A 14,474-nucleotide genomic window follows, 5' to 3' on the forward strand; every position below is an offset into this window, starting at 1 on the left:
AATGGAATTTATTTCTCAGATTGAATCCTTAGAGAGCATTCAAGGTATGACCTTACATTTTTTGTTCTCTTGTTTTTCGTTTTTCCAATGTTAACCAATTTATATAAGGTTATAGTTCCTTTTCTGTATGTTAAGTCCAACTTCGCCGTACAAAAGCACGTATTTATTTAAGTAAATTTCAAAGGGAAAATTGAGAATAAATGTAATCGTGATTTTTTTTGTATCTATTGCAAATTATCAAGGATAAAATAGAGTTAAGTAAATTTACTTCATTTCGCCTTTTGTGGTTCGCCAACATTGCCTGATACAAAACTTGCAATGAAAGCTTTAAATTTCCTACCCAAGCTTTATTTTGATTAGCCTCCGACCAAAATTCAGGCTTTTGAGGATTTGTTTCCCTAGCTACAGTCCCGGACAAAATTGTTGAAACACTTTACAATTTCTTGTCCTCCCACAATGTTGTTTTGGCAATTGGGCTCAGAAACTCGCGTTAAAACAACATTCTGAGAGGAGAGTGAGCTGCGAAAGCTTCAGATCTGTACAGTCGTGTACTGTTCCAATGAATTTTGTCACAGACTGTATTTGTGAGGAATTTAAACTATTTATAGGACGTACTGACAGGGTCATAAGTGACACAACTTTACAGTCGCCTTTATAACCGGTACGATAGTGCTGTTTAATGTTTTTATTCGTAACTGAGTTTGATGTACAGTGTTCCAATTTCTTTTGTTATATATGCACAATGATAAAATAAGCGAAATTGTTTAGATTTAGCTAAGAAGAGAGTCATGATCTGAAATATGGTTTTTCTTGCTGCCATTGATAGCGTGACAAGGGCACGAGCGCATTTGTTTTCTCTTCGTAAAACGCGCTACATTTTTCCTAAAAGGGATTGGAGATTAATCAGTGACGATTTTCCTGGAAAGAAAAGCACATACAAAGGTTTAACAGTTAAGAGAAAACCTATCCAGCCATTGTTTAATTTAACAGAGGACGCCCATGGAAGTTATGTTATAGAAAGGGAGGCGGGGTTTTTACAATTGCTGTATCTGTGAGAAAAGTTCGTCCTTTCCAACTTCTAAAGGATATTACTGCCTACAATCAACAAAAAAGGACTTTCAACTTCTTGGATGTGCTAAACAGATTAAGATTTGCGCTAAAAATGAGATGACAACATACTGAATATATATGGACGAAGGATATTGCCTTTTACCTTGATGTAGCTTCCCTCAGGAGGTTGTATAAAATACTAACTGATGCGGTATTTTACATAAAATGACGATGTATCGCCAACTGTCAAATATTGTTACGGCTTAAAATTAGTTTGCACATATATGTATTACCCGGCCCAATGTTACGCGAGTAAAAATTCGTAAGACCCGGGAAATGTAAAATAATACTTTTTATGTTAGTACAGTTATTTTTTTATAACTTTTCGACAATTTCTGTCGGTGAGAGACATGGAAATACAGGAAACACAAGTTATAGTTATGAAAAACACTAATTTTGCACAAGGATAGAAACTTATGACACGTGATGTAAAAGCTTGTTTACTTTAGTTCATTGCGTGAGCAACTTTGTACCAAAATGGTGACACACAGTTTGAAAACGTTATTGTATTAGACGGTTTCTACTGACTGTTTTTTCATAACAACGCCATTGTAGGCTAATTTGATATCGCTTAACAATTTTTCAAGTCGAGTCAAATTTCGCTAGACAAAACCAACAAGAGAAGAAAACAACGACATTGTGTTAGTGTGCACAAGTCACCACTGTATTAATTAAATTTAGCAGGATCCTTTTTCTCAGTGCATTGACAACGTCACCATGCACATTTGCCTCAAAAATGGCTATTTTCTCTACTATAGAGTCCAAAACAATCGATTCACCTTCTGTGTTCACTGCCCTTTCTGACTGTTTTATCGTCGTGGTTCAATTGTGCATATTTCTCACCAAAAAAGCTTTCTTAAAAATGGTGACTCGTTGGTGACTCGTTGAATTACAGATGCACGCTAATTAACTTTGTAAGAAGATCAAGGCCGAATAAAACGGGAGCATGGGGAAATACACTGTTGTTCTTTTTTGGGAATTTGTGCCGCATAAAATGAATGAAAAGATTTTCGGCCAGCGAACGCTCATCTAACGAAGGTGAACTCTTCCTTGCTGGTGCAAAATATTGGAGAATCGCGTTAAAAGTCAATATCCCGTGCGGAATGTTATTTGAGTGTAGGTAAATGAACTTTGTGACCTTCCAAAAGAAGTCAAAAATCGTGCCGTGCGTTAATTTAGGGACACCAACGAACGTCATTTGAGAGAATCACTTCATCGCTGTCAGTACTTACAGTATCAACCAAAGCGATCGTGGTCGTACCAGGATTACAAAAAGGTTGGAAAACAGAGTATAGAGGAGTTTTAAAGTGTTTTGCCGCAACCAGCAACCCCAGTTACCAAGATATTACGATTTTTTCCTTCACGCAATAAAACTCGAACGGCCTCTAAGCAGAACATGCTCAGCCACAGTCAACCTTCTATGAATAGGCTTTCTTTTTTGAACGAGAAACAACCAACCAAATTCAAACAAACCTGAACATGATGTATGTTTGCATTTCTTGTCGAATTTATCACAAATATGGCGCAACATCTCACTCTAGGCCGCTATAAATCAAGGGTTTCCTTCTCCTAAAATGTAGCATATTTCCCGTCAATTCTTTTCATAACTGAAATTCCTCAAAAATACAGTCCCGGACAAAATTGTTGAAACACTTTACAATTTCTTGCCCTCCCACAATGTTGTTTTGGCAATTGGGCTCAGAAACTCGCGTTAAAACAACATTGTGAGAGGAGAGTGAGCTGCGAAAGCTTCAGATCTGTATAGTCGTGTACTGTTCCCACGAATTTTGTCACAGACTGTAGCTCTCTGCTATAAGAATGTTTACATTTAAATCTCTGTAATTTCTTACGATGTTTCATTTTGTTAAGTTGTTTTAAACATTGCTACCTGTGATTTGGGTAAAAATCTATGTACTAGTACAAAAATGTAGAAATCAAAGATGAGGACTTTGCGTTCTATTAGCTGCATTTTATCAGTCAAAACATCCACTGCCTTTTTTATACAGTATCTCTTTGACAGTGCCTGTTATAAGTTGTGATAAATTCATATCCATTTTGTTCCCATTTTGCTGCTTACATTTTGTTAAATTTTTTGGGTGGGATTTATAAATTGTTGCTAAACTTTGACACTTTTCCCCTCTCTATTAGATGAGGTACATGTTGAGCCACAATTAAGTGGAAAGACCAGTTTAGTTGTGTTGCCGAAAAACATCAAATACAGCCCACCTACAAGAAGGAGAAGTTAATAGCAGCAGAGATAAAAAAAACTAGACCCTTCAACTAAATTAGTTCACATGAGTGTGTAAGTATGACAATTTTTCTTTGTAAAATTAAAACAGTGGCCAACCCCCTTTATAGAATAATTTTGTCTTTTGAAATTGCACTGCAGTCTAGCAAAGTTACGTAAAGCCAGGAAATGAAATACCATCAATAAGATCAAACCCAGAAGCAGCTGCGAAAGTTAATGCTTTAGTAGACAAACTTGCAGATGATTGTTGTATCAAGTCAATTGAGTTTGGTAAAGGTGTGAGATTTTAGTATTGTTTTACAAAACCTTATAACCAACAGACTAGTTTGTTTTGTATTTTTTCTTAAAACAGTGAAAGGTTTTAACCCAGGAGTCATTTTCTTAACTTTCTTACTTTCCATATTTACTAAAAAGGGGACTGCCTTTAAAGTATTTATTTGTTGGTGCCATGCTTGTTTGAGGAAGCTGCTTTTCCTATTAAATACACTTTTTGATTGCTGCTTTTTTTGTATTGTGACATGGCAATGTAAAATACTCTAAAAGTACTGTTATGAGTGATCACTGTCTTCTGTTTCATAGTTCGGCATTTTTATGAGCTACTACGAGGACAAGCTTTGCAAATTAATTCAAGATCAACCCAATCCCAAATAGGAACTGTTTTGTGGCAGGCTTAAAGTGCCTATAAACCCGAAAATTTTTTTTGGCTTCGAGAAATCTTTGAATCGCTCTGAGCAAAATGGCGCAAAAATTTTTGTTTTTGGGTAAAACCGGAATTTTTTACGAATTTTTAAAGTGCGGTTTTCTCTGCCCGCGACCGGGTAAAAGGGAGACTGGGCCTAGTGACGTAATTCCCGGACATTAGCTTAAGGCAAAAATCAACAGAGGAGACGCGTAGTTTTGTGGTTTTCCCTGCGTGCCGGTGAAAACAACTTCTGTTCGGCTGACGTTTGTAACCAGCGTACGTGTTAATGAAGGAATGGCTTCGAACGACTTCATTCTGTCCTCCAGTTCAGATACGGAAGTTTCAGAAAGGGAAGATTACGAGCTGGAAGTTGAAGGTTCGCCAAACTCGAGCTTGGCGGCCAGCGATGAGGAAGACACACACAAGGCATATGCTGACGATCCCCTAGCGGACGAAGAGTGGCTAGAGTTGTACGAACAAGAAAGAAAGGAGGAAGAGGCCCTAGAGAAGACACTCCAAAAGCGCCTAAATGGTACAGAAGAAGTCCGAGACTGGTAAGTTGTAGCGATCTCACTCCCGTTGTTGCTATCAACAAGTGCGAACTTGTTAGAATGTCGACTACATCAATACTGTTACAGCTAAATTGCCATGCCCGAAACATTATTTGTATGTGTATTTCTTTATTTAAATGCAGGTGCCAGTGTGGAAATTGTGACCTTCAATTTTTACAAAATATCACTGAGTGCTACTGCTGTTGCGAGTTGGAAGGTTGCGTCGAAGCTCTGACTAGCGACCTGGTGCTTCAAGACCTACCTGAAGACGCCAAACTCACTTGCATTACTTAGCATCCAGGATTCAACCCTGTCTGCCTGCAGAAATGGAGCCTGCGATTGGCATCGCATAAGTACAGGACAAAAGAAAAGAAAAAATATAACCAAACAGGATCAGAGGAAAGGTGAGCAGTTTTCTTGCGCACTGCTGTCAAGATGTTATCATATGCAACACAACACTCGGCCTGGAATTCAGGACGTTTAGACACCGGGGAGCAAAATATTGAATATTCGCTTGTAACGAATACTTGAAGGTGAATTTACATTGCATACAGTGTATATTGATTTCACTCTGGTTTAAACAGTTCACAAAATACTAACCTTATTTTTGTTCTAAGAAGTGAAATTGTAATGCACCTATCAATGTCAAGCCCGAGGGTGGGGTTGGGCAACCCACGGTAATTTGACTGTGGCATGTATCCCCAGGGTGGGGATTTTGATCGGATATTATGCATTTGATCTTCCAATTTTATATAGTAGAAGAGAAGTAAACCATTAGAAAATGTCAAAATCCCCACCCCATTCGTGACCCCCTCCCCCTCGGGCTTGACACCAATAGGTGCATAAGCACTGACTTCTTTTCATTGACCCCCTATACGTACATTGTATTTTGTATGGCACATCTCTCGAGAAATGAAAGGTTCTACTCCCGTACATGTAAGCATTTTAAACATTTTGACTAATGCATTGTCCGTTTGTTTGTTATATCCATTTGCAGTTTTCTTAGAAGTGTGTCCTATCGAGAGTTTTCTCGCTTGGTCTATGGATTATTGGGGAACAGGAGGATCCCTTTGCCTGCATGTGCATATGCTGCAATACGGAAAACATTTCCGTGCGACAAGGATGAAGAATTTACTGGATTCAATCTTGAAGATGAAGATGATTGAATTTTAGCCCAACAGAAACCTAAAAGCAAGCAAGTAACTCTTTTAACAGGAGGGTAACCCAATATAAGGCTTTGCTTGTGTGGATGAGACTCGTGCTTTATTTCATAGCGAAGAGGGCTTCCTTTCACTTTGTTTGGTATATTTTGTTTGGTCATATTCAACCTTTCCCAAAGCAAATCAGTGGATCTGTCACCAAATCCCAGCTTATGGAATGATTGTTACTCAGTCATTTAAGTATCAAAAAAGGTCTTTATTCCTCGCAGAAGGAGGGTTACAAAATACAACAATGTAAATGTGAAAGAATAAAAAGAATTAAATGCAGACAACTATGTTAACTTTGTTTTTTCTGATTCTTGGGACAAGTGGAAACTTTGCTGTGCCCTTTCATGGGGTGTCTGCACAGGGAACACCTCTTTGGTGTTTTGGATGCTGTCCTAGTGTTTCCAGGTTCTGGCTCCTGAACTTCAGCTACTGAAATGTAAATGTACAATTTATGAGCATTCTTTTTCACCATACATAAATTTACAGTTATCTTTTGTTTTCCCTCAAGTGAAATGAACCCAGGGTAAGAAAAGTGATTTGTTAGAGACAACAGTTTTGAGAGGTTCAACCATATATGGAATCTTTCCTAAATTGTATTCAGTGGCAGATCCAGACCTTCAGCTAAGGAGGGGACCTGGGTATAATTTACTTCCTCAGTCGGCTTTTCTTCCTCCACTCATTTCTTCATTTTACATCCAAACTAAGAAGGGCCCCCCCGGCCACTCCCCTCGACCCGACACTGGTATTGGAGTTGTTATGTTATTGATACAGACAACAATATCAATTACTGATATGATACACCTGTAAACAATGCACCGTGATAAGCAAAACCAAAAATCTGTTCGATTGTGGCTGCTGATACCTGGTGTTGTAGGGGGGACATTTTCTGTTATTTTATTACTCCTGTCAATTTTTTTCTTGACTGCACTTGATTGGGATTCCTTCTCCAGCATTGTGCTCATAGGAGAAGGTGTCATGTCCTTCAGCTTGTCTGCAGCCCCTTTCAATTCCTCCTTGGTGGCTGTCATAAATGTTTGAAAAATTTCTTCCACATAATCTACATTGTAATGGAAAATGACAAAAAAAGAAAATTAAATCAATAATATTGTTAGATCCAGTATTTAGTGGAGAGATTAACATGACAAGTACCATGATAATTATCTTATCTATTTCAGTAACCAGACTCACCAACATTCTGGGACACTCTCACATTCCTCACAACTGCTTCACCATTCTTAAACTTCGGATATGTAATTTTTATCTGCTCAGTATCATCTGCAGTCTTTCGGCATTCCCTTTGCAGGTTAAAATTAAAATGTACTGCGGCAAGAATGTGCCTGTGAGTTAAACACATATCCTTTGTAAGTGTTTTGCAAAGTTGCAGAACCCATAAACCTACTTTAGGATTAATGTGGAGGATTGGGTAGTGGTCATCCCCTAGTTTTATTAATTAGTCAAAGGCATATGAAGTCTAAGAATCCCAATGATGACTAAAACAGTACAGAGAAACAATCTGTTAGTTTTTGCATCTAGGCCGAGGAACTAAAATATTTCATGTCAACCTTTCAGTGTACTCTTGTGAGGTCAACTTAGGCTGGGTTTGGGATACCCAGCCTCAGTCGACTTGTTAAGAAGCTGGTAGCTATTGTAGCCCAGAATTCCTACTGACTAGACCAGGCCCCATTGAACAACCAACCTAAATATGTGTACAATTATACATGTAGCTTTTGACATTAAAAAATAAACAAATAAAAGAATTGTTATACCTGCAATACATTCCAGCATAGGAATATGCGGTCATCTTTGGTAAAAAGTGATTCAACACAGAGTGAAACCCTTCCAGGCAACTTGTCTGGGCGAAAGGGGAAGCTTGCTTTATGCCCTTTACTAAATGGGTATTCGTGAGGGCACTGCATAACTTTTCATATGCCACAGACCCTATTGAAAAAGACAAAATTAAAATATAACAAGGCATTAAAAGGTTCACATATTAGTTTACACTTTGTCTTGAAACAAATTAATACCAGTTATTTACACAAGTTGTTATTATTCATTGCTTCCATTTGGCTGTGAGTGTGATAGTCAATCATACACTCTCTGGCAAAAAAACTCGTGTCAAAATACTTTATATTGCCTACTCTTGAACAAGCCTTATTGCTTCAACTTTGAAGTATACATTCCTCAATAAATCATACACGTTATTTAATAGCATACCAACTTTCAACCATTTTCTTGGACTGGTTACTCCATGAAAGCACTTATTGAATAATGCATCACCAAGCTGCGAGTGTTTGTTGACAATGTGGCCCATGAAGGAGCTAAACTTGGCCCAGATGACTTTTCCATTTCCACTAAACGTTGTGGTAGCGCTCCAGTATAAGTGGTTTTCACATGATCTGATCCATTCAGCTATTGACTCACATCCCTTTTCTTTGGAGAGCGTTGAAAGGACTTTCCTGATTTCTAAGAATAAAGCAGGCTGAATCGTACAACCGGTTGATAATAATGCTGATCTGATCATCAAAATATTTCCTTGTGAATGGTGAATTAATCTACATGACACAAGCATGGGACAAAGAAGAATCTGAGTCCCCGACAGGAATGGAACCCATGACCTCCCGAACACTGTGCAGGCACTCTATCCACTGAGCTAAAAGAACTCATGGAGAGCAAGGTCATTTTAACTGAGTTCATATGTGACACGTGTCCTCTGTCGATAGAGTGCCCGCCTGGTGTTGGGGAGGTCATGGGTTGTATTCGTAATCTTCTTTGACCCATCTCGTGTCATGTAGATTAATTCACCATTCACATTTGTTACTGAGCACAAAATTCACCATTTGTATGCACTTATCAATGACATCATTTGTAATCTGGTTATGGAGCTTTGTAAGCACTATCAAGTTGATACTGTGTCAACACAGTAACCCATTGTTACTGTTATACAATAATAAATACTGAAATTTGAAATGTAATGATGGCTATGAAACACTATTAACAAGAGAGCTTACTTTTCTTTAGATGCCAGATGTCAAAGTAGTGGATTATGTGTGATAAAGACTTCCGCATGTAAGCAGCAATGGACACATGTCAGTCGGAAACAAATGCTGTGATAAGCAGCCCATATCCAATCAAGAACTCCATGCAGGATTTGAATCCCTCAAATTCCATAGCTGGACTACTACCAGCTTGATTTCTCTGTTCAATAAGACAGGAAGGAAAAAAAACTTTATTAAAAATACTAAGTGCATATTCTCTAGATGGGGTATGCTGTAAGAGTAATAGATACCACCTCAAGAAGTAATAATAATAATAATAATATAATAATAATAATAATAATAATAATAATAATAACAATAACAATAACAATAATAATAATAATAATAAATTACATGTAGAATTCTAACAACAACAGTAAGGAGTAGAATGGAGAGGTTCAGTAGTCAGAGTTGTTCTGAGTATTTACCTGAATTAGAGAAAAGTGTAAAATCATTGGTACAGTACAGCAAAATATGGTGTAGGCCTCATATTTTGCACAGTGCCCCATGCTGTCATGTCTGCCATCACCTGCAATTGTTATGCCATCTTTAATGGACTTCACTTTTTCTAGCATCTTCTGTTGGTATTTTTGCCAATACAGCAAAATCGTTGGGAACAGCCTGTTCTAGAGAGGAAAATAGAAGATACACACATTGGTGGAAGCTGTACGTTACATATTTTGTCTTTGTGCATTTTAAATTACGAAAAGTATCTACAATGTAGGAATATAGTTTTTAATTTGCACCCTCTGCACTTAGGGAATAATGGAAAAGGTGTTAAGTCAGGACTGTCATAATTAAGGACCACTTGACATGGCCCATGGATAAATCGTGGAAAGTAAACCCTGTATTATAAGCTTGTTTCCATTTCCAGGCACCCATCTACTGTACCACTGACTATGCTTAGGGTACCACTGAGACACATTGACTCCTGGAGTACAGTATTTTGTTATTGCTCTAACAGCACACTTCATATAAAATTTACCTTAAAGGAAGATCACTGGAAATGTGGAGCGGGAAGGATGGGGGAAAGAAGTTCTAGCATATACCAAAGGCTTCCTTTTGTGTATTGTTCATCACATAGTACCGAGAAATCTTTTTTAAATAACTTACTCTCTGGTGTGTGAAGAAAGTAGTCATGGATAAGCAACCAAGTCCCATATGAGAGAACACTCTGAACACTTTGGATGCAGATCCCCCAGCTAACAAAATAGCCAAGCAAAGGAGAAAATTGCCCGCTGGCAACTTTGTTCCTGGCAAAAACGGTTGGCTTTGCCATGTGTCCTTGGGTTTAGGACACTTAGGGTTTGAGCATGTAGTTGTTACAAGTGCTTGGGTGCCAACCTGATACACGTCTACTTGTGGATTATCTTGTTTGCAGCTATGGCAGAAACGAAATAATAGGAGCAACTGGGTAAGAAAGACAATGTGCTTTGGTTCTGTTTGGAGGTTTGTCCCTTTTGCTGAGATCCTGTAACAAAAACAAATATTTCCAACTTAAATCTATTTTGTATTGTTTCTGAGACCAGAAGTTTCAATAGCACTTCTGAAGTGGGTGCCAGTCTTACAGAACATTATATAAATCATCCGTGACACCCTAAATTAATGTCAGAAATGCATAGAGTGTGTTAGTAACTTGAAATAGTTGTGAAAATGTTATAGACGTGAGCTGAATTACCTTCTAGGCTGATGGTTATTCGAGTTGTCATCTTCTGATTCAGTCTCTGTAGTTGGCTCTTCCTCTGTCTCATACGTACTTTCACCCGCTCCTTTCTCTTCTTCAGGCTCAGCATCCTCATCTTCAGCCTCGTCATCCACTTCATTATTCTTTGAGGAATTTTCTGTACCTGACTCATCCTAACTTTGTGGTGCTGTAAATTAATGTAAGGATGTCTCCAAATTAAATGCAGAATATCACAGACATGTAGGTATAGAAGTTTATATGAACAACACTGCAGAGTTGCGTACAAAGAAAACATCAACTAATTTATACTGCAACAAAAACACCACAAATACATGGAGCAACATTTTAACCGGGATGAATTACTGAACTGCCACATGTACCCAATAATGCTGTGAACCAAAATAAAATTCAATTATATAAATTACTGACTCTCTTAAAACTCTCAGATTTCTCTTTCTGTATGATAATAATTTCCATCGCTGTCAGCCGCTTCCACATTGTTGTGATAACTGTACATGGCTACAATATTCGATTATTACAGTAAAAGAACATCAAAATTTTAGGAAGGTCGCTGATTATACTGTACATGCGAGAACAGTGCAATGGGCATTATGGCAGAGGTACAGTATGAACTTTTTTAAACAAATTTCGCGGCAATATTTCAGATTTCGCGCGAATTCAAAATGGCTACACGAATAAACATTCAAAAAAGTCGCGTATCCTTATTTATCTAGGTAGCCATTGAACAAGACCTACCCTTTAGTTTCTGTTCGAGTCTTTTTAGCTTTTCCCTCTTGTCATTTAATTTTGCACGCAACTCTAATACAGTGTTGTTCAGCACTCTCTTCTCGTTCATAAAAGCACGACAACTGGCACATTCCTCAGCAAAGTCGGATACGGGTGGACACGAACTTACACCTTCGCTAGCTTCCACAGCACAAGAAATGTCCATTGCTTCAACAACCTCCTCTGGTTCTTCGTGTGTGGACAGCGGTACAGAGGAAGGGGATAATTTCTTGCTCTTTCTCCGACACTTCGGCTTAGGCTGATCAGCACTCGTACTTATACTGGCATTTTCAAAACTTTCAATGGCATCTTTCCGTCTCTGAAATAATATATTATTGTGTTTGCAAGAACATACGGTAGGCTTGGCAAACGATAATGAAAAAAAATTAAAAAAACATTTACATGTATGATCAACGATTGAAGAATCAAATTGTTCTGACAAGCAGACTGAGTGACATATGCTGAGAAATGTCTCACCTTCGGTTTACTTCGTTCACTTTCAAGTTTATCTACATCATTGTTGCTCGAAACACAAGGAGCGTGCCTAGTCGGAAAAACACAAACGCCGATTTCATCTCTTTTCAGCCTCCGGAGCAGATCATCAGCGAATCGGTTGGTGTAGTTCTCCTCTTTGAAGTGCTCAGAGCACACCGCCGAATGCTCGGTGGGTTCCCAATGAGCACGTTTCAATTTAACAAAATCGACCCACTTCTTCCTTCGCTTTTGCTTTTACCGTAAAACGGTATGGGATGAAGCAGTATCCCTTTTTCTTTGCTTCGAACATTGCTACAACCGAAAACAACACATTTCTCAGGCATGGCTTCACCGCTGATGGAAGTCACAACTGGCGAAACTTACAGTCCGGGTTTTACGTCACGAATTACACTGGACCCATTCCCTTTCGGCAAGCTCACCAGCTCGGTAATGGGTTTTCGAATCTCGCGTTTCCGCCACTTTGAAAATTCGTAAAAAATTCCAGTTTTACTAAAAAACAAAAATTTTTGCGCCATTTTGCTCAGAGCGATACAAAGATTTCTCGAAGCAAAAAAAAAAATTCGGGTTTATAGGCACTTTAACAAAGTAGCTAGTGGACTAAGTTTTCCAGGTGTAAAATGTTATGCTTTCTTTTCTTTTGTTTCCTTTCTTACTTCCAGATGGATTCCGACAACATATTAAAAGTGTCCGCAAAAGAATGATAAATTTGGGACACAGCGATGAGGTTTGTTGAAATTGGTAATATTTATTCTTGTAAAAAGAAACAAATGTTTCTCCAGGGAAACAACATGCTCTGCCCCACAGAACGTTTTTTGGTTTGTGCTATATATCAGCAGAAATTCCACTTAAGGCTTTGTGTTTTCCTTTTAAAGTTTTAAGCTCTTGAGATCCCCATCCCCTAGGAATATCTAGTGACCTATTATAGGGGGTTATCGATGTGGAGCCACACAAATGGTACTACCCTACCTCATGTTTTAAACTTTAAATCAGAGCTGTAAAATTAATTTTTTTTTGTCCTTTCCAGAAAAAACACAAAAGAATGCGCAAGCCAAGCTCAGATTCCTCAGGATCCTCTTCAATGTCTGCTGGTAATGACACGGACATTTTGTCAGATGAGGACTCCTCCAGTGACACATCTAATGGTAAGGCACTGAAGATTTTTATTTCAGCTTTGTATTACTTGCATGTGGTCTTATTGTTGTCCCTCGTAGTAACTTGCATAACAAGCCCTGATACAAGTGTGTGACTGAGGGGGGTACAACTGGATGTATTTGTTTGTAATTTATGCTTTTCATCACGAAACAGAAAGTTAAGATCACTAGACGTTTGCTCTTCAGTTTAGAGCTCAAGATTGAACTTCATACTTCAGTATTGGTTATCATGATTGCGCTTCAAAATTGCCATTGTTTAACTTTGCACTTACTACATGTATATAGTGTATTTTTTGGAATGCTCCACCATGCAGTATGTTACTCCTATTAAAAAGCAAATTTTCAGTAAAAAGTCTACTGCAAGTTGGTGACTTGCATCATGGTCACAGCAACTCTAAGTCAACAATAGCAGTCAATGCACGTTTAGACATGTGGAGTCTTTTTAAAGCTATTTCTATTTTCTCTGTGAAAAGTCATTCCCAAATGTTATTGATGTAACATTTCATGGCAAAGCATCCCAAACAAACACCAATGCAGGAAAAAATGTCCGTGCAAGGAGCAACCTGAAGCCTTGAGCAAAGTACAAAGCAAAGTTAAAACATTTATTATTTCACTGATCTCAGTTGCTTCATGTTATTTGTGTGTTTTTGTGCACTTTATATTATGTAGTCAGTATCAGATCATACCCAGTGTTAAAGTACAAATGATTAATTCATCTACCAGTTTGATTTGGCCTGGTCTTCATTTTTATCCCTGAAAACTGTTAATTATCCCATCAACAGCTGTGAGCCCTTGTATGTCTCTGCAGTCAGCAGAACAAATAGTTTGTAAAGTGTTTGGAAAGACAACATCAAGTCATGTGCAGTTGCATCGCCATATTATACCTGCATGCAGGTATCTCAAGGTTCATGGAATTAGAGGGAAATCAAAGTGCATTGTTTGAGAAACCTGGCATCAACTTTAGTAGATCAAGAGGTTGTTAAAATAGAGAATGATATGAAGGTGCTGACAGGCGATGACATTAAGTTGTCCAGTGATCGAAATTTGCTTGATGAAATTAGTGCTTGGGAGTAGTCAAATAAACAGAATAAAGAAAATAAGTCTATCAATTAATTGAGGTTTCATATTTTCATATCATTGCTTTCTCCAAGTAAATGTCAAATTTCATACCGGTCTCTTTGCAGAAGCAATACAAGTATGGAGATGCAAACCTGAATTATCTCAAGGACATCTAGGAGGAAAAGACGGTAGTAATGCATGGACTCTGATAGCAATTATCTTGGGAAGAATGTTTTGTTTAAGTGAATCAGAATTGACCATTCCTAATCAGAGCAGTAATCCTCTGAAAAATTCTTGGGTTCATGCTTTAGCAAATGCTATTGTTGACAAGAATATTTTGAGCCAACAACTTTCACCTGGTTGTTACTTAGATTTTGAAACAGCTCGTACACTTGCTCAGAAAGAGTTAAAAGTTGCTACAATTTTAATGAACCTCTTCCTGTTTGGTTTCATGATTCAGGTGAT

General features: G+C 38.0%; 1 pseudogene; it reads right to left on the reverse strand.

Annotated features, from left to right (window-relative positions):
• Positions 1-7,933: 7,933 nt before the first annotated feature.
• On the reverse strand, positions 7,934-12,088 carry LOC138050988 (uncharacterized; annotated as a pseudogene).
• Between the last annotated feature and the right edge of the window lie 2,386 nt (positions 12,089-14,474).

This window comes from Montipora capricornis, chromosome 6 (assembly GCF_036669925.1).
Source record: "Montipora capricornis isolate CH-2021 chromosome 6, ASM3666992v2, whole genome shotgun sequence".
NCBI classification, from domain to species: Eukaryota; Metazoa; Cnidaria; class Anthozoa; order Scleractinia; family Acroporidae; genus Montipora; species Montipora capricornis.